This window comes from Heterodontus francisci, chromosome 37, assembly GCF_036365525.1.
Source record: "Heterodontus francisci isolate sHetFra1 chromosome 37, sHetFra1.hap1, whole genome shotgun sequence".
Taxonomy (NCBI): Eukaryota; Metazoa; Chordata; class Chondrichthyes; order Heterodontiformes; family Heterodontidae; genus Heterodontus; species Heterodontus francisci.
Window position 1 is genome coordinate 426,630 of NC_090407.1, and position 24,041 is coordinate 450,670.

The following is a 24,041-nucleotide window of genomic DNA, read 5'->3' on the forward strand; positions in this document are numbered from 1 at the left end:
ACAGGATGCAGAGCTGGGCTGAGAAGTGGCAGATGGAGTTCAACCTGGAAAAGTGTGAAGTGATTGATTTTGGAAGGTTGAATTTGAATGCAGAATACAGGCTTAAAGACAGGATTCTTGGTAATGTGGAGGAACAGAGGGATCTTGGGGTCCATGTCCATGGTTCGCTCAAAGTTGCCACCCAAGTTGATAGGGTTGTTAAGAAGGCGTTGTGTTGGCTTTCATTAACAGGGGGATTGAATTTAAGAGCCGCGAGGTTATGCTGCAGCTCTATAAGGCCCTGGTTCGACCACACTTGGAATATTGTGTTCAGTTCTGGTCGCCTCATTAGAGGAAGGATGTGGAAGCTTTAGAGAGGGTGCAGAGGAGATTTACCAGGATGCTGCCTGGACTGGGGGGCATGTCTAACGAAGAAAGATTGAGGGAGCTAGGGCTTTTCTCATTGGAGCGAAGAAGGATGAGAGGTGACTTGATAGAGGGGTACAAGATGATGAGAGGCATAGATAGAGTGGATAGTCAGAGACTTTTTCCCAGGGCGGAAAGGGCTATCACCAGGGGGCATAATTTTAAGCTGATTGGAGGAAGGTTTTGGGGAGATGTCAGAGGTAGGTTCTTTACACCGAGAGTGGTGGGTGCGTGGAATGCGCTGCCAGCGGTGGTAGTAGAAGCAGATACATTAGGGGCATTTAAGCGACTCTTGGATAGGTACATGGATGATAGTAGAATGAAGGGTAGGTAGTTAGTTTGATCTTAGAGTAGGTTAAAGGTTCGGCACAACATCGTGGGCCGAAGGGCCTGTACCGTGCTGTACTGTTCTATGTTCTCTATGTTCTTTTAGATGCTGGAAATCTGAAATAAAAACAAAGTGCTGGAAATACTCAGCAAGTCAAGCAGCAGCTGTGGAGAGAGAAGCAGAGTGAACATTTCAGGTCTGATGAAACGACAACTCTGCTTCTCTCTGCAAAGATGCTGCCTGACCTGCTGAGTATGTACAGTATTTCTGTTTTTATTTAATACTAAAACAAATCTTGTCGTGGTTTAAACTGCCAATTCATTTCTTGAACTCGAAATGAATTAGCAAATAGATAACAGTTATGTATTGATATTTAGAAAATAGGAGCAGGAGTCGGCCATCCGGCTCTTCGAGCCTGCTCTGCCATTAATTATGATCATGGCTGATCGTCAGTAACCTGTTCCCGCTTTCGCCCCATACCCTTTGATCCCTTTAGACCCAAGAACTACATCTAACCATATATAGTTAGATAAGAACTATATTAGCTCTTTTAAATAGGAAAAATAATAAATGACTTGCATTTTCTATGCTACCTATAATTTTATAATTAATATTTGCATATAATTTGGATGGTCTTTCCTTATTATAATTTTGAGCAATTTTGGGATCCAACTGGGTGGATCCCTCCATGGTGTCGCCTGCTTCCTATCTCTGTCATCTTCTCCAGCCCCACAGCTCTCCGAGATATCTACATTCCTCTAATTTGGGCCTCTTACACATCCCCAATTTTAATCGCTGTACCATTGGTGGTTGTACCTTCAGCTGCTTGGGCCCTAAGCTCTGGAATTCCCTCCCTACATTTCTTTGCCTCTCTTTAGAGTTCTCAACTGGGACAAAGCCAATTTTACTAAACTGAGGAGTGATTTAGTGAAAGTGGACTGGAAATAGCTACTTGACGGTAAATTAGTGTCAGAACAGTGGGAGGCATTCAAAGTGGAGATTCAAGGGGTTCAGGGTAAACAGGTTCCCACAAAGAAAAGGGGTGAGGTGGCCAAATCTAGAGTCCCATGGAAGTCCAGGAGCCTACAGGGTAAGATAAGGCAGAAAAGGAAAGCTTGTGTCCGACACTGAGAACTCAATACTGCAGAAAGCCGAGAGGAGTATAGAAAGTAGAGGGGTGAAATCAAAAAGGAAATTAGGAAAGCAAAGAGAGGGCATGAAAGAATATTGGCAAGCAAAATCAAGGTGAACCCAAAAATGTTTTATCAATACATGAAGAGTAAGGGGATAACTAAGGAGAGAGTCGGACCCATAAAAGACCAAAAAGTTAACCTATGTGTAGGAGCAGATGATATTGGTATGGTTCTTAATGAATACTTTGTGTCTGTCTTCACAAAAGAGGGGGACGATGCAGATATTGTAGATAAGGAGGAAGAGTGTGAAGTATTGGATGTGATAAACATAGGGAGAGAGGAAGTATTAATATGATTAGCATCCTTGAAAGTTGATAAATCACCAAGGCCAGATGAAATGTATCCAAGGCTGTTAAAAGAAGCAAGAAAGGAAATAGCAGAGGGTCTGACCATCATTTTCCAGTCCTCACTGGATACAGGTGTGGTGCTGAAGGATTGGAGAACTGCTAACGTTGTACCTCTGTTTAAAAAGGGAGAGAAGGATAGACCGAATAATTACAGGCCAGTCAGTCTAACCTCAGTAGTGGGCAAATTATTGGAATCTATTCTAAGAGACAGGTTAAACTGTCACTTAGAAAGCCACAGGTTAATCAAGGATAGTCAGCATGGATTTGTTAAGGGCAGATCTTTTTTGACCAACTTGATCGAATTTTTTGAAGAAGTAACAAGGAAGATAGATGAGGTAGTGCAGTTGATGTGGTCTACATGGATTTTAGCGAGGCTTTTGACAAGATCCCACATGGCAGACTGGTTAAAAAAATAAAATCCCATGGAATGCAGGGAAATGCAGCAAGGTGGATACAAAATTGGCTCAGTGGCAGGAAATAAAAGGTAATTGTTGACGGGTGTTTTAGTGACTGGAGGGCTGTTTCCAGTGGCGTTTCACAGGGCTCAGTACTGGGTCACCTGCTTTTTGTGGGATATATTAACGATTTGGACGTAAATGTAGGGGGCATGATCAAGAAGTTTACAGACGACGCAAAGATTGGCTGTGTTGTAGATAGCGAGGAGGATAACTGTAGGCTGCAGGAAGATATTGCTGATCTGGTCAGATGGGCAGAAAAGTGGCACAGTGGCATAGTGATTAGCACCGCAGCCTCACAGCTCCAGCGACCCGGGTTCGATTCTGGGTACTGCCTGTGCGGAGTTTGCAAGTTCTCCCTGTGACCATGTGGGATTCCGTCGGGTGCTCCGGTTTCCTCCCACCGTCAAAGACTTGCAGGTTGATAGGTAAATTGGCCATTGTAAATTGCCCCTAGTATAGGTAGGTGGTAAGGGAATTGAGGAAAGGTGGGGATGTGGTAGGAATGTGGAATTAATGTAGGATTAGTGTAAATGGGTGGTTGATGGTTGGCACAGACTTGGTGAGCCGAAGGGGCCGTTTCAGTGCTGTATCTCTAAATAAATAAATGGAATTCAACTTGGAGAAGTGTGAGGTGATGTATTTGGGGAGGTCAAACGAGGCAAAGGAATACATGATTAATGGGAAAATACTGAGAAGTGTAGTGGAAGTAAGGGTCCTTGGAGTGAATGTCCATAGATCCCTGAAGGTAGCAGGACAGGTCAATAAGGTGGTTAAGAAGGCATATGGAATCCTTTTCTTTATTAGCCGAGGTATAGAATACAAGAGTAGGGAGGTTATGCTGGAACTGTATAACTCATTGGTTAGGCCACAATTTGAGTACTGTGTGCAGTTCTGGTCACCTCATTACAGAAAGGATGTAAATTGCACTAGAGAGGGTACAGAGGAGATTTACGAGGATATTGCAAGGACTGGAAAAATGCAGCTATGAGGAAAGATTGGGTCAGCTGGGGTTGTTCCCCTTGGAACAGAGAAGGCTGAGGGGAGATCTGATTGAAATGTACAAAATTTTGAGGTGCCTGGATAGAGTGGAGGTGAAGGGTCTATTCACCTTAACAGAGAGGTCAGTGACGAGGGGGCATAGATTTAAAGTGATCAGTAGAAAAATTAGAGGGGAGATGAGATGAGATTAGAGGGTGGTGATGGTCTCGAACTCACTGCCCTGAAAGGGTAGTTGAGGCAGAGACCCTCAACTCATTCAAAAGGAGTCTGGATATGCACCTCAAGTGCCATAATCTGCAGGGCTGCAGACCAAATGCTGGAAGGTGGGATTAAAATAAGTGGATCGTTTTTCAGCTGGCACCAACACGATGGGCAAGTGGCCTCTTTCTGTGCCTTAAACTTTCTATGATTTCTATGATTCTACCTGTTTCCTGCTTTAAGATGTTCTTTAAATGGTAACTCTTTGACTACGTTTTTGGTCACCTTTCCTAATATCGCCTTATGTGGCCCGGTGTCAAATTGTTTTGATAATGACTCCTCTGAAGAGCCTTGGGGCATTTTATGATGTTAAAGGCATTATATAAATACAAGTTGTTCTTCTTTGTCTTGGATTTGAGCAACTGTCAACTAAATTTAAGAGGAACTGCCATTCATGCACATAACTGAACAAATCGTACAGTGTATTTTTGTCTAAACTGTGTGGTTTAGACCTCTATCAGGCTTTCTATTCAGAGGCCTCACTGAACCGTCCTCCCAACATTTGTAACAATTTAGGCTATGGACATGATTCTGAATGCAATCAGTCTCCAAATCTTTTGCCAAGAATTTCCTTGAAGCTTCTCTTGATTGGCTGCTGTAACTTCAGTGATACCCATATCAATGTTTATACTTCTTTTATTTTGAGATGCAGCACTGAAACAGGCCCTTCGGCCCACCAAGTCTGTGCCAACCAACAACCATCCATTTATACTAATCCTACATTAATCCCATATTCCCTACCACATCCCCACCACCTACCTACACTAGGGGCAATTTACAATGGCCAATTTACCTACGAACCTGCAAGTCTTTGGTTGTGGGAGGAAACCAGGGCACCCGGCAGAAACCCACACAGTCACAGGGAGAACTTGCAAACTCCACACAAGCAGTACCTAGAACAGAACCCAGGTCACTGGAGCTGTGAGGCTGCGGTGCTAACCACTGCGCCACAGTGCCGCCCAGGGTTTCTGTCCAGGGTTTGCACTACAGTTACAGTGGTCAATCAGGCGAATGCCTGAGGAAATTCTCAGCTTTTTGTGATTAATTTGAAGGAACCTCTACCAAGCTAAAACCAGAGAAAAATGCTTCATTTTTTCACAGCCATTGACACAAGTGGCACAAATAAAAGTGCTTCCCATTTTAAGCCACTGTTGATTCTCCAATCTCAGACTCGTACTGCATTTAACTTCTGCAATCTTTAACATAAGTTTTGCTTAATCATATTCGTAAAATGTGAACCATTTACAAAGAGTAAATTCACATTTAAGATAATTATTAATATTTACCCAGGCTTTTAAGAAAATAGCCTTTAATGTTTGATTGTATTAACTTTATTTTTCTAATTAGGACATATTCATGCATTATGTATTAAGAAGGCATTGAATGAGAAAAGTCTATTTTCCCATTAAGCCTATATATTTCTAATTTTTTTGAAATCTTTGTTAATATATCTAACCTGTGTGGATCAGCTTGAATCACCTGTGGCATTCTGCAACTACTATTAGCCTCAAAATCTGTTTTTCTAACAAAGACACACTCAACTTCCTTAACTCTGATTCATGAGACTTGATAGCTAATTTTCTGCATCAGCTTTGGCAGTGAGGGGCCAACTGATCATAGGGGAAGTGGCTGTAAACGGTCAGCTGAAATAGCAACCTTGATTTCTATTTTCCGGTATGATTTTTCTGCTCCACATCATGGGTATTGTTACCCTTTGAAATGCTCAAATATTCCATTATTTATTTATCCCCGTTTGGGCAGAACATTTGTAATGTACTTTCTGGATAAAACAGTATTGAGTATGACACCCAAATCTGCCTTTTATGCAAACAGTGAGCAAGCACACAAAATATTGTACAGAAATAAATCTTGTGCAATGCAGATTAAGGTAACATAATGTGGAGCTAATAGTTTGTAAGGTGCATTATTTTAAAGATACTACTTCAAATTGAAGCTCTTTTTGTCTGGTTGAAGCAACTTGTATGATAGTAATCCCAGTAGCGAAGGCAACTATTATCAAAGAGGAGATATACAGAACCATAGACTGCCACAATTCCAGTGTACAGGTTGATAGACTATAATAAGTCTAACCTATCGCTACATAACAGGTCCAGAGGGTTAAATTAGACTTTTAGTTGGCTGGTTATAGATATTAAAGATATCAAGGGATATGGGGTTAGTGCAGAACAATGGCGTAAGGTATAAGATCAGCCATGATCTAGTTGAATGACGGAGCAGGCTCAAGGGGCCGAATGGCCTACCTCTGCTCCTATTTCCTATGTTCCTATGGTTAAGAGCTGGCTATATTCAGTGTCAACTGTGGCTCAGTTGGTAGAACTCTTGCCTCTGGATCAGAAGGTTCTGGGTTTAAGTCTCACTCCAGGACTTGGGCACAAAAATTAAGGCTTGCACTACTGGGTGAGCACTGCCTTGTTAAGGTTCTGTTTTTGAATGAGACATTAAACCGAGGCGCCATCTGCACTCTCAGGTGGAAACAAAAGATTCCATGATATTATTTCGAAGAATAGCAGTGGAGTTCTCCCTGGTGTTCTGGCCAATATTTAGCCCTCAATCAAAAACACATTGTCTGGTCATTATGATGTTGCTGTTTTAGGGAGCTTGCTGTGCACAAAATGACTGTTGCATTTCCTACATTACCACAGTGACTACACCTCAAAAGTGGTTCATTGGTTGCAAAGTGTTTGGGATGTTCTGCAGTTATGAAAGGTGTATATAGATGCAACTCTTTCTTCCACTTATTGCATCTGTGCGTGATCATTGTTTTCACTATTGTAAATATTTGTGCTCATAAAAGATTTGAAATTGCTCTTGGTGGTAATTTAGGGTACTCAGTAACATGTTTGTGTGAAATGAATGTATTCAAATCAAATTCCTGTCTGTACTGAGATCTAAAATAAAAACAGAAAATGCTGGAATTACTCACCAGATCTGGCATCTGTGGAGAGAAAAACAGAATTAATGTTTCAGGTCTGTGACTAAGGTCTGTTGAGTTCTGATGGAAGGTCACAGACCTGAAATGTTAACTCTGTTTTTCTCACCACAGAAGCTGTCTGACCTGCTGAGTATTTCCAGCATTTTCTGTTTTTATTATTGTAGAGAAGTCAAACCTTGAGATTTTACCCAGGCAACTCATCTGTTCTGAGGTGATAGCTTTATGCTGACAAAATACTTTTGTGTGACCTTGAATGTTAACCCATTTCATGCCATTTTAACAGTACAAAATATGTTAAAAATTGAATATGTACAAAGGTTCTTTTGGGCCTCCTTATCTCGAGAGACAATGGATACGCGCCTGGAGGTGGTCAGTGGTTTGTGAAGCAGCGCCTGGAGTGGCTATAAAGGCCAATTCTAGAGTGACAGGCTCTTCCACAGGTGCTGCAGAGAAATTTGTTTGTCAGGGCTGTTGCACAGTTGGCTCTCCCCTTGCACTTCTGTCTTTTTTCCTGCCAACTACTAAGTCTCTTCGACTCGCCACATTTTAGCCCCGTCTTTATGGCTGCCCGCCACCTCTGGCAAACGCTGGCAACTGACTCCCACGACTTGTGATCAATGTCACAGGATTTCATGTCGCGTTTGTAGACGTCTTTATAGTGGAGACATGGACGGCCGGTGGGTCTGATACCAGTGGCGAGCTCGCTGTACAATGTGTCTTTGGGGATCCTGCCATCTTCCATGCGGCTCACATGGCCAAGCCATCTCAAGCGCCGCTGACTCAGTAGGGTGTACAAGCTGGGGATGTTGGCCGCTTCGAGGACTTCTGTGTTGGAGATATGGTCCTGCCACCTGATGCCAAGTATTCTCCGGAGGCAGCGAAGATGGAATGAATTGAGACGTCGCTCTTGGCTGGCATACGTTGTCCAGGCCTCGCTGCCATAGAGCAAGGTACAAAGGTAGGCTGTAATTAATCCTCTGCAGTACTCAGTTTCTCTGAAAGCTTAGCTATATTGAAGAATTTGTTTTTAAAGCAACTGACTCCATTCTAAAACAAATGTGCATGTGTCAGGCATTTGTAATTTTACAATTACAAACACTGAATATTGTACTGATGCCGATGCTGATACCAGTGGTGATACTGGTGCTGATGCCAGTGCAAATGCTGGTGCTGCTCTCCCTTCTTCATCTTTGCTTGACTCTGCTGCATTTTGAGTCCAAATCACATATTTTAGTGGTTTTCACTCAGTTGTAGGCAAAATGGATGCTGAGCTCATAGCCTTGAAAGATATGGGCCTGGATTTTGCGGACAGCCGTTCATCACACTGATAGCTGCCCACAGACTTTTAGCGAGCTTTTTAGCAGCAACTTATGGTTCCTGGAGATCAGTGTGGAACCTCCTACAGGGGATCTATGAGTAGGGCAAGAAACAGTGAGGCTCTTCTACCAATCAGATTAAAACGTCCTCACTGAGACATGCAGAGTCTAAACCAGGAAGTATAAATTAGAATACTGAATTCATTATAAAATCATACACAAAAGGCATATTTATAAAATTATTTTTAGACCACCAACAGTAATTAAATTCTGAGTGAATGACACTACATACTTGTAAATTAAATTTTCAGTGCCGGAGCAGTTGTTTGGCAGGAATTAAGACTTATCATGCTTTTAAAAATTCACTTACATCTGAATGCACTAGTCCTAACACTTTCTGGCATGATTAGTGGGCAATTAATGGGTAACCGGTTTGGCAAAGCTTGCAAAGCAGCAGGGCAGATCAAACAGCAACTTCCGTATTTCTATACAAAAGCAAAGTACTGTGGATGCTGGAAATTTAATAAAAGCAGAAAGTGCTGTAAATACTAAGCTGGCCAGGCAACATCTGTGGAGAGAGGAGCAGAGTTAAAGTTTCAGGTCAATGATCTTTTATTAGAGCTGTTGTATTCATTCTGCGCTTCCATGTTTAACTGCATGTGTGTAGATGCCAGAAGATGTTGTCTGATTTACTCTTTAATAACATGGAGCACTGATAAGCCTTACTGTTGTTATTAATGCAAAATCCAAGCCATGGGTACAAATGTTCTACAAAAGTGTTGGAAGATTGTAGGTTATATATCAGTGTGGTCAGTGGATTGATTAGAGGGCCTTTCTGATCAGCCAATCATGACAAGCCCAATTGCATAATGTTGCATGTTGCAATCTGATTGCTGTGAGGTTACGTATTGTTGCAGATTTCACTCATGGGGCTGAAATTTATACTCCCGCTGCTGAAATCAGTGGCGGGCGAAAACAATGGCAGCCCGCCTGTGCAATCTGAATGCTGCGAAGCCACTGCGATATTACGTCTGGTGGCTCATTTAAATAGCCGGGGCGAACTGCCCCTGCCCCCTCCCTGCCCCCAATGACGTGGAGGGGTTGGGCTGTCTGTCCCCAGCAATGGCATCAGCTGTCTGTGCGCTGGCACTGACGCCAATTTTAGAGGGCTTCAAGCCCTACCATTCAATTTAAATATTTAAAGGAATATTTAATTAAAAAAATTAAATACATTTATTCTGTCCCTCTCCCACCCCCCCAATAACAGTTTAATTAATTACTTGCCCTCTCCCCCACCAAAATACTTGCCTTGTCCACCTGACCTACCCCCCCCCACCAAAGTACATAAACATTAAACTATAACCCTTCCCATTATCCCCCACACCAATGATATTACTTTGGCCCTGCTCCTCCCCCTCCCCCCCCCACACAAAGAAACTTACCTCCTCCCCCCCCTCCCCCTCAGCTCCAGTGTTACACCTCAGTTCCCAAGACGAGGTTTTGAAGGCATGGGAGTGCCGGCCAGCGGTATGAATATTGCACCAGGACTGACAGCAGGAATGTAACGGTAATTAATTCATTAATTTAAATTTATTTCAATATGCTAATGGCAGTCCCGATGCCGAGCGGCGGTGGGGGGCTGCCACGAGGCCTCACCGCCGCTGGCAATGTTGGTCCGGGCCCTAATAGCGTCGGGGCATGTGGCGGCCCTCTCCCTGAGGCATTTCCGGCCGCCCCCCCCCTCCCCCGCACCACGCCACGACCTCTGACATCGGGGTGGGGGGTCTGTAAAATGCAGCCCCTGGTTACCTATCTCTGCAAATCATTTGAGACATTGAGAAATGATACATAAAGAAACTAGAATCCACTAGTATGGAATCCTCATAACATTTGAATTTTTTTTATTTGTTCATTGGATGTGGGCATTGCCAGCTAGACCAGCATTTATTGCCCATCCCTAATTGACTTGCTTGGCCGTTTCAGAAGGCATGTAAGAGTCAACCACATTGCTGTGGGTCTGGAGTCACATGTAGGTCAGACCAGGTAAGGACAGCAGATTTCCTTTCCTAAAGGACATTAGTGAACCAGATGGGCTTTTACAACAATTGACAATGGTTTTATGGTCACCATTAGACTAATTCCATATTTATTAATGGAATTTAAATTTCACCATCTGCCGTGATGGGATTTGAGCTCATGTCTCCAGTTAACTAGACTGGGCCTCTGGATTATTAGTCCAGTGACATTACCACTACACCACTGCCTCCTATGTTTGAGTAAACCCTGTGAAGGATCAGTTGAATGGTAAAGAGTCTTCCTCCCACTCAGCAGCAGTCTGGGGGCTCCCTGCCATGGATTTGTAGGTTTCTTTGGTGACAGATAATGACTCCTACTTACTAGTATCCTGACACATCCTCAGTACACTCCAAAATCCCAATTGTTACAACCAGGTGAGAAAGGTTTCTAGGGGTCCTTTTTACTGTCTTTACCTGGTCTTATTGTAACAGGGTTTAATTTTAAACACACTGTGTTTGATCTACCCTTTGTGAATCCTTGTTCACAGCTTTCCAATTATAAGGCAAAGAAATGAGCACAAACAGGCCTTCTTAGGTTTAAAGAAGAAAAGTGAAATTTATTAAACCTTAAACTTAAACTCTAATATGGTTAATGCCTACGGATATACAAAGTGCCCATGCTAGTATGCACACATGATACACACATGCAAATAGGGACAGAAAAGAGCAGAGGAAAAATAAAAAGGAGAGGTTTGAGGCAGTCTCTAAAAGAGGTTTCTTGTTACTGTTTCTGTGGTTCCAGCTCCCTGTAGAGTCCTTCATTGCAGACAGCTCTGACTTTTCATTGGGGCCCAGTATTCTTCTCAAACCTAGTTCACTGTAGGAGACTTTTCTTTCTTGGTGTTCATATGTCTTCAATGGTTTCAAAGCTTGTGAGAGCGAGATGAGAGCAGACAGGAGAGAGGTGTTCTCAATCCAGGAGCAAACAGCCTTCTGACTTTCAGATTCCTTGTTGGAAGCTCAAATTCAAAAAACTCCAACAGTCAGTCATGTGACCAAACTGGCCTGACCACGTCTGTTTGTGTATTCGGCCATCTTGGTAGTTAACCTGGAACGCTAGCCTTTCCACCTTTAACGTCTGGTAATCAAAAGTCCATTGTGGATTAAATCGGAGCAGGGAATAGCCGCTTTATTCTTTGAGGTACTGTCTGTGGATGTGCTAATTTCTCTTTCCAGCCCAAGTTTCCAATTGTTTTTTAAAGCAAGATCTTTCTTCACCATCAGCAGTTTAAAATCAATGTTCATGTGGTGAAATTAATTTTCCTCATTCTTGGCAGGTGGCGGGCTTGCCTGACACAATGCTTTCTATAATGGTTAGGATGGAGCTGGAAAGTCTCAGGAAATAAAACAAGAGTGATCTGCAAACATGGACATTCATACTGTGGAATTGAAGTCGGGCAGCTGCACACACCAAACTTGTAAAAAGAAGGCAGTGCAATAATGGACTACCTGCATGTATGTTAAAGACTTAAAGATTTATATTTAGTCCTCTTGTCAAATATTTTGCAAACATCAAGCCACATTCCTTGGGCCAATCTTTTCACACGAGGATAGTGGACAGAAGCATAGAAAATTATTCCAAAAAAGTTAACAGAACATCCAAACTTTATTGAAATGCATAACTTTGTTGGAAAGGTATGTGATCTAAAATAGCTTGTGAAAAAAATGCAAGGTCCAATGCTCAGAATGAAAAACAGGATCAGTATGACAACATGCTATTTAACAGCATTTAGTACTTTTAAAAATTGTTTTTACTGTACAGGGTGATTGTGTGACAGTAGAAATTGTCATGTAAATATGCCAGGCACATTTTACATATTTTAACTTCAATATTGCAATGACCTTTTTGATGACACAGCACCATGGTAATCTCGTTTGGTGTTTTGACTGTTGAACCCATTTCCTTCCATGCACAACCACTGATACTGTTCTGATGACCTTGTGCAATTCAGTGAAGTTTGGACACTTCTTTAACTCCGTTGCTACGATAGTCCATGTGTGCCAATTTCTTGGGTGTTGGTAAAGATGTGGCTGTTCCAATGAAACTATCTTGCTGCTTGACAAAATGTTTGATAAAGATAAAAATATTATCTAAGATTACAATGGCCATTATTGGCTCCTTCTGTATTCTATATTGTACTTTTACTTGCAGCAACATATGATCTCAACTTATTTGCATTTATTAACATATAATATTCAAAGAGACCCTTAGGAGTAGAAGATTTGAATGGCTACTAGTTTCTATGACAATGATTTGCTGAATTGACATCTTTACAGTATAACAGTAATCGTGTGTCATGGTGCAATGGCAGAGCCAAAAAAGTACTGTTGGTGTTATTGGTGCACAAACACCGAATGTAATCATATATTTGTCTGAATACTATTTAAATTTGGGCTCAATCCATAGTTTTTAATGGAACCACCAAGGAGTGAATACACTAGATTGTAATGCTAAGCTGAACAAAAACTCCAAGTAATTAATTACTGACAACAATACTTTAAGGAGAGATGCAAACTGTCATAGTCGCAATAACATCAATAGCCTTCGTCTGTAAGTGCTGCTTAGAGGGATGTGTCACACTGAATATCTTGTTTGTCTCTATCTGGTGCACTGCCAGTCACAGTTTGCAGATACTAATGACATGCAGCTCTGCGGCATACCTGCCAACATAAAAGTCAAGCTGTTTATTGATCAACACTAGGATATTGTGCAGATAGTACCGACTGCCATCATGGTATATTCCAACAAACTAGATTGTATTTACTGTCTCCAATTTTCTTCTGTATTGCTTTCCTTTCCAGAAGGCCCTTCCTCTCTATGAGCATTGGATAGTAAGAAGCCAATTTTACAATCTTATTGGCTTAAAGATTGTGGGCATTAGGCTTGTGATTTTTCAAGATGCATTTCCAGTGGGCAGGAATCCCAACCAAGAGCAATAGCAAAATTAGCTCTTAGTGTTAGCCGTCTACTTGGCTATAGTGTCAATACTATTCACACCTGACATCCGGATGTGTGCACATTCTAACAGGGGTCACTGGATAGTAATCAGGCATGGGAAGCCTGGTTGATTTTCCCCTTCTGTGGGTCCAGGGCATTGAAAAAAAGATTTGCATTTATATAGCCCCTTTCGTGACTACAGGACATCCCAAAGCACTTTGCAACCATTGAAAAAGTTTCTTCCTATCTATCCTATCAATGCCCCTCATAATTTTGTATACCTCAATCAGGTTCCCCCTCAGCCTTCTCTGCTCTAAGGAAAATAACCCTAGCCTATCCAGTCTCTCTTCATAGCTGAAATGCAACATCCTAGTGAATCTCCTCTGCACCCTCTCCAGTGCAATCACATCCTTCCTATAGTGTGGTGACCAGAACTGTACATAGTACTCCAGCTGTGGCATCACTAGCATTTTATACAACTCCATCATAACCTCCCTGCTCGTATATTCTATGCCTTGGCTAATGAAGGAAAGTATCCCATATGCCTTCCCAACCACCTTATCTACCTGTGCTGCTGCCTTCAGTGATCTATGGACAAGTACACCAAGGTTCCTCTGACCCTTTGTACTTCCTAGGGTCCCACCATCCATTGTATATTCCCTTGCCTTGTTAGTCCTCCCAAAATACATCACCTCACACTTCTTAGGATTAAATTCCATTTGCCCTCTGCCCATCTTACCAGCCCATCTATATTGTCCTATAATCTAAGGCTTTCCTCCTCACTATTTACAACACCACCAATTTCCGTGTCATCTGCGCACTTACTGATCATACCTCCTATATTCATGTCTAAATCATTAATGTACACTATAAACAGCAAGGGTCCCAGTACTGATCCCTGTGGTACACCACTGGACACAGGCTGCCACTCGCAAAAACAACCCTCGACGATCATCTTCTGCCTCCTGCCACTAAGCCAATTTTGGATCCAATTTGCCAAATTGCCCTGGATTCCATGGGCTCTTATCTTCTTAACCAATCTCCCATGTGGGACCTTATCAAAAGCCTTACTGAAGTCCCTGTAGACTACATCAACTGCCTTACCCTCATCTACACATCTAGTCACCTCCTCGAAAAATTCAATCAAGTTAGTTAGACACGTTATTCCCCCTGACAAAGCCATGCTGACTATCCCTGATTATTCCCTGCCTCTCCAGTGAAGATTAATCCTGTCCCTCAGAATTTTTTTCCAATAGTTTCCCTACCACTGATGTAATTACCTGGTTTATCCCTGCTACACTTCTTGAATAATGGTACCACATTCACTGTCCTGCAGTCCTCTGGTACCTCTCCTGTGGCCGGAGAGGATTTGAAAATTTGTGTCAGAGGCCCTGCTATCTCCTCCCTGGCCTCACATAACAGCCTGGGATACATCTCATCTAGGCCTGGGGATTTATCCACTTGTAAGCCTGCTAAAACAGCTAATACTTCCTCCCTTTCAATGCTAATTTGTTCAAGTATATCACAATCTCCCTCCCTGATCTCTACATGTACATCATCCTTCTACATATTGAACACAGATGAAAAGTAATCATTTAAAACCTCACCTATGTCCTCTGGCTCCACACACAGACTGCCACTCTGGTCCCTAGTTTCAGAGGAGGAGTGTGAAATATTAGATACGATAAGCATAATGAGAGAGGAAGTACTAGAGGGTCTGACATCCTTGAAAGTGGATAAATCTCCAGGGCCGGATGGATTGCATCCCAGGTTGTTAAAGGAAGCCAGGGAGGAAATAGTGGATGCGCTAAAGATCATCTTCAAATCCTCACGAGATAAAGGCAAGGTACCAGACGATTGGAAGTCTGCGAACGTTGTACCATTGTTTAAAAAGGATGCGAGGGATAGGCCAAATAATTATAGGTTGGTCAGTCTGACCTCGGTGGTGGGTAAATTGTTAGAATCAATTCTGAGGGACAGGATAAACTGCCACTTAGAAAGGCACGGATTAATTAGGGATTGTTAGCATGGATTTGTTAGGGGAAGGTCATGTCTTACTAACTTAATTGAGTTTTTTGAGGAAGTAACAAGGACGATTGATGAGGGTAGTGCAGTGGATGTGGTCTGCATGGATTTGGTAAGGCATTTGACAAGGTCCCCCATGGCAGACTGGTCAGTAAAATGAAAGCCCATGGGATACAGAGGAATGTGGCAGGTTGGATCCAGAATTGTCTCAGCAGCAGGAAACAAAGGGTAGTAGTCGATGGATGGTTTTGTGAATGGAAAGCTGTTTCCAGAGCGTTCCACAGGGCTCAGTGTTGGGTCCCTTGCTGTTTGTGGTATAGATTAATGATTTTGACTTAAATGTGGGAGGCATGATTGGGAAATTTTCCCATTTTCTAGCACTTGGCCCGTAGCCTTGTATGCTATGGCACTTCAAGTGCTCATCTAAATACTTCTTAAATGTTGTGAGGGTTCCTGCCTGTACCACCCCTTCAGGCTGTGTGTTCCAGATTCCAACCACCTTCTGGGTGAAAAAGATTTTCCTCAAATCCCCTCGAAACCTCCTGTCCCTTACCTTAAATCTATGCCCCCTGGTTATTGACACCTCCGCTAAGGGAAAAAATTCCTTCCTATCTACCCTATCTATGACCCTCATAATTTTGTATACCTCAGTCTGCTCTAAGGAAAACAACCCTAGCCTTTCCAGTCTCTCTTCATAGCTGAAATGCTCCAGCCCAGGCAACATCCTGGTGAATCTCCTCTGCACCCTCTCCAGTGCAATCACATCCTTCCTATAGTGTGGTGACCAGAACTGTACACAGTGCTCCAGCTGTGGCCTAACTAACGTTTTATATAGCTCCATCATAACCTCCCTGCTCTTATATTCTATGCCTCGGCTAATAAAGGCAAGTATTCCATATGCCTTCTAACCACCTTATCTACCTGTGCTGCTGCCTGCAGTGATCTATGGACAAGTACACCAAGGGCCCTCTGAAACTCTGTACTTCCTAGGGTCCTACCACCCATTGTATATTCCCTTGCCTTGTTAGTCCTCCCAAAATGCATCACCTCACATTTCTCAGGATTAAATTCCATTTGCCACTGCTCTGCCCATCCTACCAGCCCATCTATATTGTCCTATCATAATCTAAGCTTTCCTCCTCATTGTGAAGTGTGAGGTAATGCATTTGGGGATGGCAAATAAAGCGACAGAATACACAATAAACGGGAGAATATTGAGAGGGGTAGAAGAAGTGAGAGACCTTGGAGTGCATGTCCACAGGTCCCTGAAGGTGGCAGGACAGGTAGATAGAGTGGTGAAGAACGCATATGGAATGCTTTCCTTTATTGGTCAAGGTATAGAATACAAAATCAGGGATGTAATGCTGGAACTGTATAAAACACTGTTTAGGGCACAGCTGGAGTATTGCGTACAGTTCTGGTCACCACATTACAGAAAGGACATAATTGCTCTGGAGAGAGTACAGAGGAGATTTACAAGAATGTTGGCAGGGCTTGAAGGTTGCAGCGATGAGGAAAGATTGGATAAGCTAGGGTCGTTTTCCTTAGAACAGAGGAGTATGAAGAGTGACTTAATTGAGGTGTACAAAATTATGAGGGGCCTAGATGGCGTAGACAGGAAGGTCCTGTTTCCCCTAACGGAGAGGTCAATTACCAGGGGGCACAGATTTAAGGTGATTGGTAGAAGGATTAGAGGGGACATGAGGAAAAACTTTTTTAGCCAGAGGGTGGTGGGTGTCTGGAATTCACTGCCAGCAATGGTGGTGGAGGCAAAAACCCTCAATTCTTTTAAAAGGTACCTGGACATGCACCTGAAGTGCTGTAATCTGCAAGACTATGGACCAGGTGCTGGAAGGTGGGATTAGATTGGGCAGCTAGTTTTTTGGCCGGCATGGACATGATGGGCTGCATGGCCTCCTTCTGTGCTGTAATTTTGCTCTGGGGTTCTATGGTTCCAAGCAGTGAACAGGCTGTACTAGACCTAGTATTGTGCAACGAGATAGGATTAATTAATGACCTCATAGTGAAGGTGTCCCTAGGTAACAGTGATCATAATATGATTGAACTTTACATTCAGTTTGAGGAAGAGAAGAGTGGGTCTAAGACTAGTATTTTAAACTTAAATAAGGGCAATTATGAGGGCATGAAAGCAGAGCTAGCTAAAGTGAACTGGCAAATTAGGCTAAGGGATAGGTCAATAGAGATGCAGTGGCAGACATTTAAGGGGATATTTCAGAATACACAGAATAGATACATTCCAATGAGAAAGAAAAATTCCAAGGGAGGACCCACCATCCGTGATAAACTAAAAAAATTAAAGATAGTACCAAACTTAAAGAAAAAGCATATAATTGCTCAAAAATGGGTGGCAGGTCAGATGATTGGACTGAAAATAAAGAGCTGCAAAGAACGACTAAAAGATTAATAAGGAGGGAAAAGTTAGAGTACGAGAGAAAGCTAGCTAGAAATATAAAAACAGATAGTAAGAGTTTCTGTAGCTATTTTAAAGAGAAGAGAAAACAAAGTGAGCATTGGTCCTATAGCAAGTGATTTCTGGGGAATTAATAAGGGAAAATAAGGAGATGGCAGATAAATTGAACAGGTATTTTACATCTGTCTTCACCATAGAGGATACAAGTGACCATAGAAATAGCTGTAAGTCAGGAAGTGGAAGGGAGGGAGGAACTCAAGAAAATTATAATCACCAGGGAAGTGGTACTGACCAAATTGTTGGAGCTGCGGGCTGACAAGTCCCTGGATCCTGAAGGAGTTCATCCTAGGGTCTTAAAAGAAGTGGCTAGTGAGATAGTTAATGCGTTGGTTTTCATTTTCCAAAATTCCCTAGATTCAGGAAAGGTTCCATTGGATTGGAAAATAGCGAATGTAACTCCATTACTCACAACAAGAAGGAGACAGAAAGCAGGAAACTACAGGCCAATTAGCTTAACATCTGTCATAGGGAAAATGTTAGAAGCTATTATTAAAGATGTTATAGCAGAGCATTTAGAAAAATTCAAGGTAATAAGGCAGAGTCAACATGGTTTTGTGAAAGGGAAATTATGTTTAATCAATTTATTGGAGTTCTTTGAGGAAGTGACATGTGCTGTGGATAAAGGGGAACCTGTGGATGTGCTGTACTTAGATTTCCAGAAGGCATTTGATAAGGTTCCACATCAAAGGTTATTGCGGAAAATAAAAGCTCATGGAGTAGGGGGTGACATATTGGTAAGGTATGGATAGAAGATTGGCTAGCTAACAGGAAACAGAGAGTATGCGTAAATGGGTCATTTTCTGGTTGGCAAGATGTAACGAGTGGTGTGCCGCAGGCCTCAGTGCTGGGGCCTCAACTTTTTACAATGTATATAAATGACTTAGATGACGGGACCGAAGATATGGTTGCTAAATTTGTTGATGACACAAAGATAGGTAGGGAAGTAAATTGTGAAGGGGACATAAGTAGGTTATAAAGGGATATAGATTCCAATGGAGTATAATAAGGGAAAATGTGAAATTGTCCATTTTGGCAGGAAGAATTAAAAAAAAGCATATTATCTAAATAGTGAGAGATTGCAGAGCTCTGAGATGCAGAGGGATCTGGGTGTCCTACTACCTGAATCGCATAAGGTTAGTATGCAGGTGCAGCAAATAATTAGGAAAGCTAATAGAATGTTATCATTTATTGCGAGGAGAATTGTATACAAAAGTCGGGAGGTTATGCTTCATTTACATAGGGAATTAGTGAGAACACATCTGGAGTACTGTGTACAGTATTGGTCTCCTTATTTAAGGAAGGATGTAAATGCGTTGGAAGCAGTTCAGAGAAGGTTTACTAGACTAATACCTGGAATGTGCAGGTTGTCTTATGAGGAAAGGTTGGACAGGCTAGGCTTGTATCTGCTGGAGTTTAGAAGAGTACGAGGCAACTTGATTGAAACATATAAGATCCTGAGGGGTCTTGACAAAGTGGATGTGGAAAGGATGTTTCCTCTTGTGGGAGACTCTCGAACTAGGGGGTCACTATTTAAGACAGAGATGTCGAGAAATTTTTCTCTCAGAGGGTCGTGAGTCTTTGGAACTCTCTTCCTCAAAAGATGGTGGAAGCAGAATCATTGAATATTTTTAAGGAAGAGGGAGATAGATTCTTGATAAGCAAGTGGGTGGAAGGTTATTGGGGATAGCCAGGAATGTGGAGTTGAAGTTGCAATCAGATCAGCCATGATCTTGTTGAATGGTGGAGCAGGCTCGAGGGGCCGAGTGGCCTACTCCTGCTCCTAATTTGTATGTTTGTATGTACTTGATACACATGACTGAAGGGAACATATGAAGAAATAGGATAACTATTATTCCTATTCCCCAAAGTAAACAGCCAATCATTCATTTGGAAGACTTAGATGAAGATGAACAAACCTAATCTGAACAGAAGGCTACAATCCATAGTAAAGAGCAACTAAGTCACTGATCCAGACTCAGAAGGACGACAACTGATTGTCCCAGTCAGACTACAACCATGTTGTGGAGAGTTGTCAAACCTCCTAACAGACTAAATCTGTGAAGTAAGAGACTTGGGGGGAGAGAGGGCAGTAGATCAGTCAAGTATGTAAGTATGTTTGAGAAAATGTTGGATAAAGACTTGGGGGGAGATGTAGTATAAGGATGTAAAGTGTTAATGCTGAAGACAGTGAGAGCAACCCCTCCCACTGTAAGAGTGATAATGTAACAGTCACATGAGATTAAGGTTAGGAGACAAAGAGGTAGCAGCACGAATAATGCTCGCTTAGGAGGCTTGATGAGAGTGCATATAGTATTATGAAAATAATAGAGTTCTTAGATGACCTTATCCTGAGTCTGAGACTTTCTCAAGAGCGGCCTGGCTATGCTACAAAATACAACAACACACAATGCTTACTGCCTTGTTACTGTGAGTACAACTATTACACAATCATTAAAATTATTAATTGCCATCATATTGGTTATCTAATCCCAAGGCTTTTTATACATATATAAAGAGCAAGAGGGTAACGAGGGAAAAGGTTGGCCCGCTCAAGGACAGAGAAGGGAATCTATGTGTGGAGCCAGAGGAAATGGGCGAGGTACTAAATGAGTACTTTGCATCAGTATTCACCAAAGAGAAGGACTTGGTGGATGATGAGCCTAGGGAAGGGAGTGTAGATAGTCTCAGTCATCTCATTATCAAAAAGGAGGAGGTGTTGGGTGTCTTGCAAAGCATTAAGGTAGATAAGTCCCCAGGGCCTGATGGAATCTACCCCAGAATACTAAGGGAGGCAAGGGAAGAAATTGCTGGGGCCTTGACAAAAATCTTTGCATCCTCATTGGCTACAGGTGAGGTCCCAGAGGACTGGAGAATAGTCAATGTTGTTCCTTTGTTTAAGAAGGGTAGCAAGGATAATCCAGGAAATTATAGGCCGGTGAGCCTTACATCAGTGGTAGGGAAATTATTAGAAAGGATTCTTCGGGACCCTTAGAAAATAGGCGACAGGTTTAGATAGAGGATTTGGATCGGCGTAGGCTTGGAGGGCCGAAGGGCCTGTTCCTGTGCTGTAATTTTCTTTGTTCTTCTTTGGGACAGGATTTACTCCCATTTGGAAACAAACAAACTTATTAGTGAGAGGCAGCATGGTTTTGTGAAGGGGAGGTCGTGTCTCACTAATTTGATTGAGTTTTTTGAGGAAGTGATGAAGATGATTGATGAAGGAAGGGCAGTGGATGTTATCTATATGGACTTCAGTAAAGCCTTTGACAAGGTCCCTCATGGCAGACTGGTACAAAAGGTGAAGTCACACGGGATCAGAGGTGAGCTGGCAAGATGGATACAGAACTGGCTCTGTCATAGAAGACAGAGGGTAGCAGTGGAAGGGTGCTTTTCTGAATGGAGGGATGTGACTAGTGGTGGTCCGCAGGGATCAGTGCTAGGACCTTTGCTTTTTGTAGTATATATAAATGATTTGGAGGAAAATGTAGCTGGTCTGATTAGTAAGTTTGCGGACGACACAAAGGTTGGTGGAGTTGCGGATAGTGATGAGGATTGTCAGAGGATACAGCAGGATATAGATCGGTTGGAGACTTGGGCGGAGAAATGGCAGATGGAGTTTAATCCGGACAAATGTGAGGTAATGCATTTTGGAAAATCTAATGCAGGTGGGATGTATACAGTAAATGGCAGAACCCTTAGGAGTATTGACAGGCAGAGAGATCTGGGCGTACAGGTCCACAGGTCACTGAAAGTGGCAATGCAGGTGGATAAGGTAGTCAAGAAGGCATACGGCATGCTTGCCTTCATCGGTCGGGGCATAGAGTATAAACATTGGCAAGTCATGCTGCAGCTGTACAGAACTTTAGTTAGGCCACACTTGGAATATTGCGTGCAATTCTGGTCGCCACACTACCAGAAGGACGTGGAGGCTTTGGAGAGGGTACAGAAGAGGTTTACCAGGATCTTGCCTGGTCTGGAGGGCATTAGCTGTAAGGAGAGGTTGGATAAACTCGGATTGTTTTCACTGGAACGACGGAGGTGGAGAGGTGACATGATAGAGGTTTACAGAGTTATGAGCGGCATGGACAGAGTGGATAGTCAGAAGCTTTATCCCAGGTGGAAGAGTCAGTTACTAGGGGACATAGGTTTAAGGTGAGAGGGGCAAAGTTTAGAGGGGATGTGCGGGGCAAGTTCTTTACACAGAGGGTGGTGAGTGCCTGGAATTTGCTGCCGGGGGAGATGGTGGAAGCAGGTACGTTAATGACGTTTAAGAGGCATCTTGACAAATACATGAATAGGATGGGAATAGAGGGATATGGTCCCCGGAAGTGCAAAAGGTTTTAGTTTAGGCAGGCATCAAGATCGGCGCAGGCTTGGAGGGCCGAATGGCCTGTTCCTGTGCTGTCCTGTTCTTTGTTCTTTGTCAAACTGAACTGGAACATTCGACTTTAATTGGCACTTAGACACCCAAGAGTGTCCTCCTGCTCTCTTCACAGAGTGTTCAATTTTACAATCAGTGACTTGGTGCTGAATAATGAAGCTAAGTTACCGGTGTGCATGGCCTCATTAGAATATTCAAAAATGCTCATTTAAGACCTAATGGCGGGTATTCCATCTTCCAGTGAGATGCTGTCCATGAAGTTGGCCCTGCCCATAAGAACCTTGTGTAGAGGAGCTCCTTCTACTGAAGAAGGCCTCTTTAAGCAAGAAGGTAGGTTAAGAATGATTGCTGCTTTCTGTTTTCATGTGTCCCTAGCCTGCATTTTGATTCTTGCACTAGTTGGTATTGTTCTCTTTTTGCATTTATTTGCAACAATTCCTTTTATTTTTAGTTTCTTCTGGTTTTGACATCACATCTTGACTTGAGGATGCTAGACATCCTCCATAATTGAAATGAAGAGGATTTCATGCTGTCCTAACAAATGCAGGTGAACTGACCACTGAGGAGTTCTGACCACCCCTGTCACTACCTTGACATGTCAGATGGTTTCTGGCTTGTGTCTCGCAGGGTTGTGCCAATTGTTGCCTAGTGATCCACAGATGACATCTGGATCAGAAACAGCTATTCCTGCAGAAGTAAAGGCTATCAATAGTATGTAGTAGCTTTCATATACAGCATCCTTCCAAGCTAACCCAGAAGGTATTTGCTACTTCAGGTTGTCTACAATACACAGAAGCATCTGGAAGTTGCAATTTCCACCTTTGCTGTATCTCTTTTGTCCCTTTTCCCGTGGAAAGGAGGCATCAGCTGGAAAGGATGCTCAGATTACATTCAATGTGAGGGTTGTTTGAATGCAAAGAGATGCACATCATACCTATATGGACATCAGGGCTCTTCATATCAATCCCAGGAACTTCATTAAAAGAAAATGTTTCCACTCGGTTAATGTTCATATGGTACCTGAACACATGAACATCAATATGTATGTCAGTGGCTGTTATCCTGGAAGCAGCCACAATGTTTTCATTGTGTAACATTCTATGGTGTCATGTATTACCTGAAGGAAGAGAAGCATCAAGTGGATGACTGCTAGAATGGGCCCATCTATAGTCACCAATCACACTGAGGAAGCCACTAACAGCAGAGAGGTACCTTGGCCTGATCGCCTCCCTTTCTGTTTGATGTTTATTGTCTGTTGTTTTCACAGTAAAGAACAATGTGCCATATAACTTATGCACAACAAAGGTGTCTTGTCAAAGAGGGCAATGGTTGTGTACAATGTTTCAAACAGTGCCTCCCAGAATGTAAGGCAATTCTCAATGAACTTTGTGCCAAAGTGGATCAGTGTGAAAGCACAACTATCTCCATCTTACTCCTGATACCAGCAAACCATTTCTTCACTTAAACCCGGTCCGCAGGAGCTGGATGACTGCATTGACTTGATTCGGTGCAGTTGATATCTGTGGTTTTAGTGGAGTAATTTATTCATTCATGGGATGTGGGTATCTCTGGCTAGGCCAGCATTTATTGCCCATCTCTAACTGTCCTTGAGAAGGTGGTGATGAGCTGCCTTCTTGAACTGCTGCAGTCCTTGGGGTGTAGATGCACCCACAGTGCTGTTTGGAAGGGAGTTCCAGGATTTTGACCCAGCGATAGTGAAGGAACGGCGATATAGTTCCAAGTCAGGATGGTGTGTGGCTTGGAGGGGAACTTGTAGGTGGTGGTGTTCCCGTGCATCTGCTGCCCTTGTCCTTCTGGGTGGTAGAGGTCGTGGGTTTGGAAGGTCCTGTCGAAGGAGTCTTGATGAGTTGCTG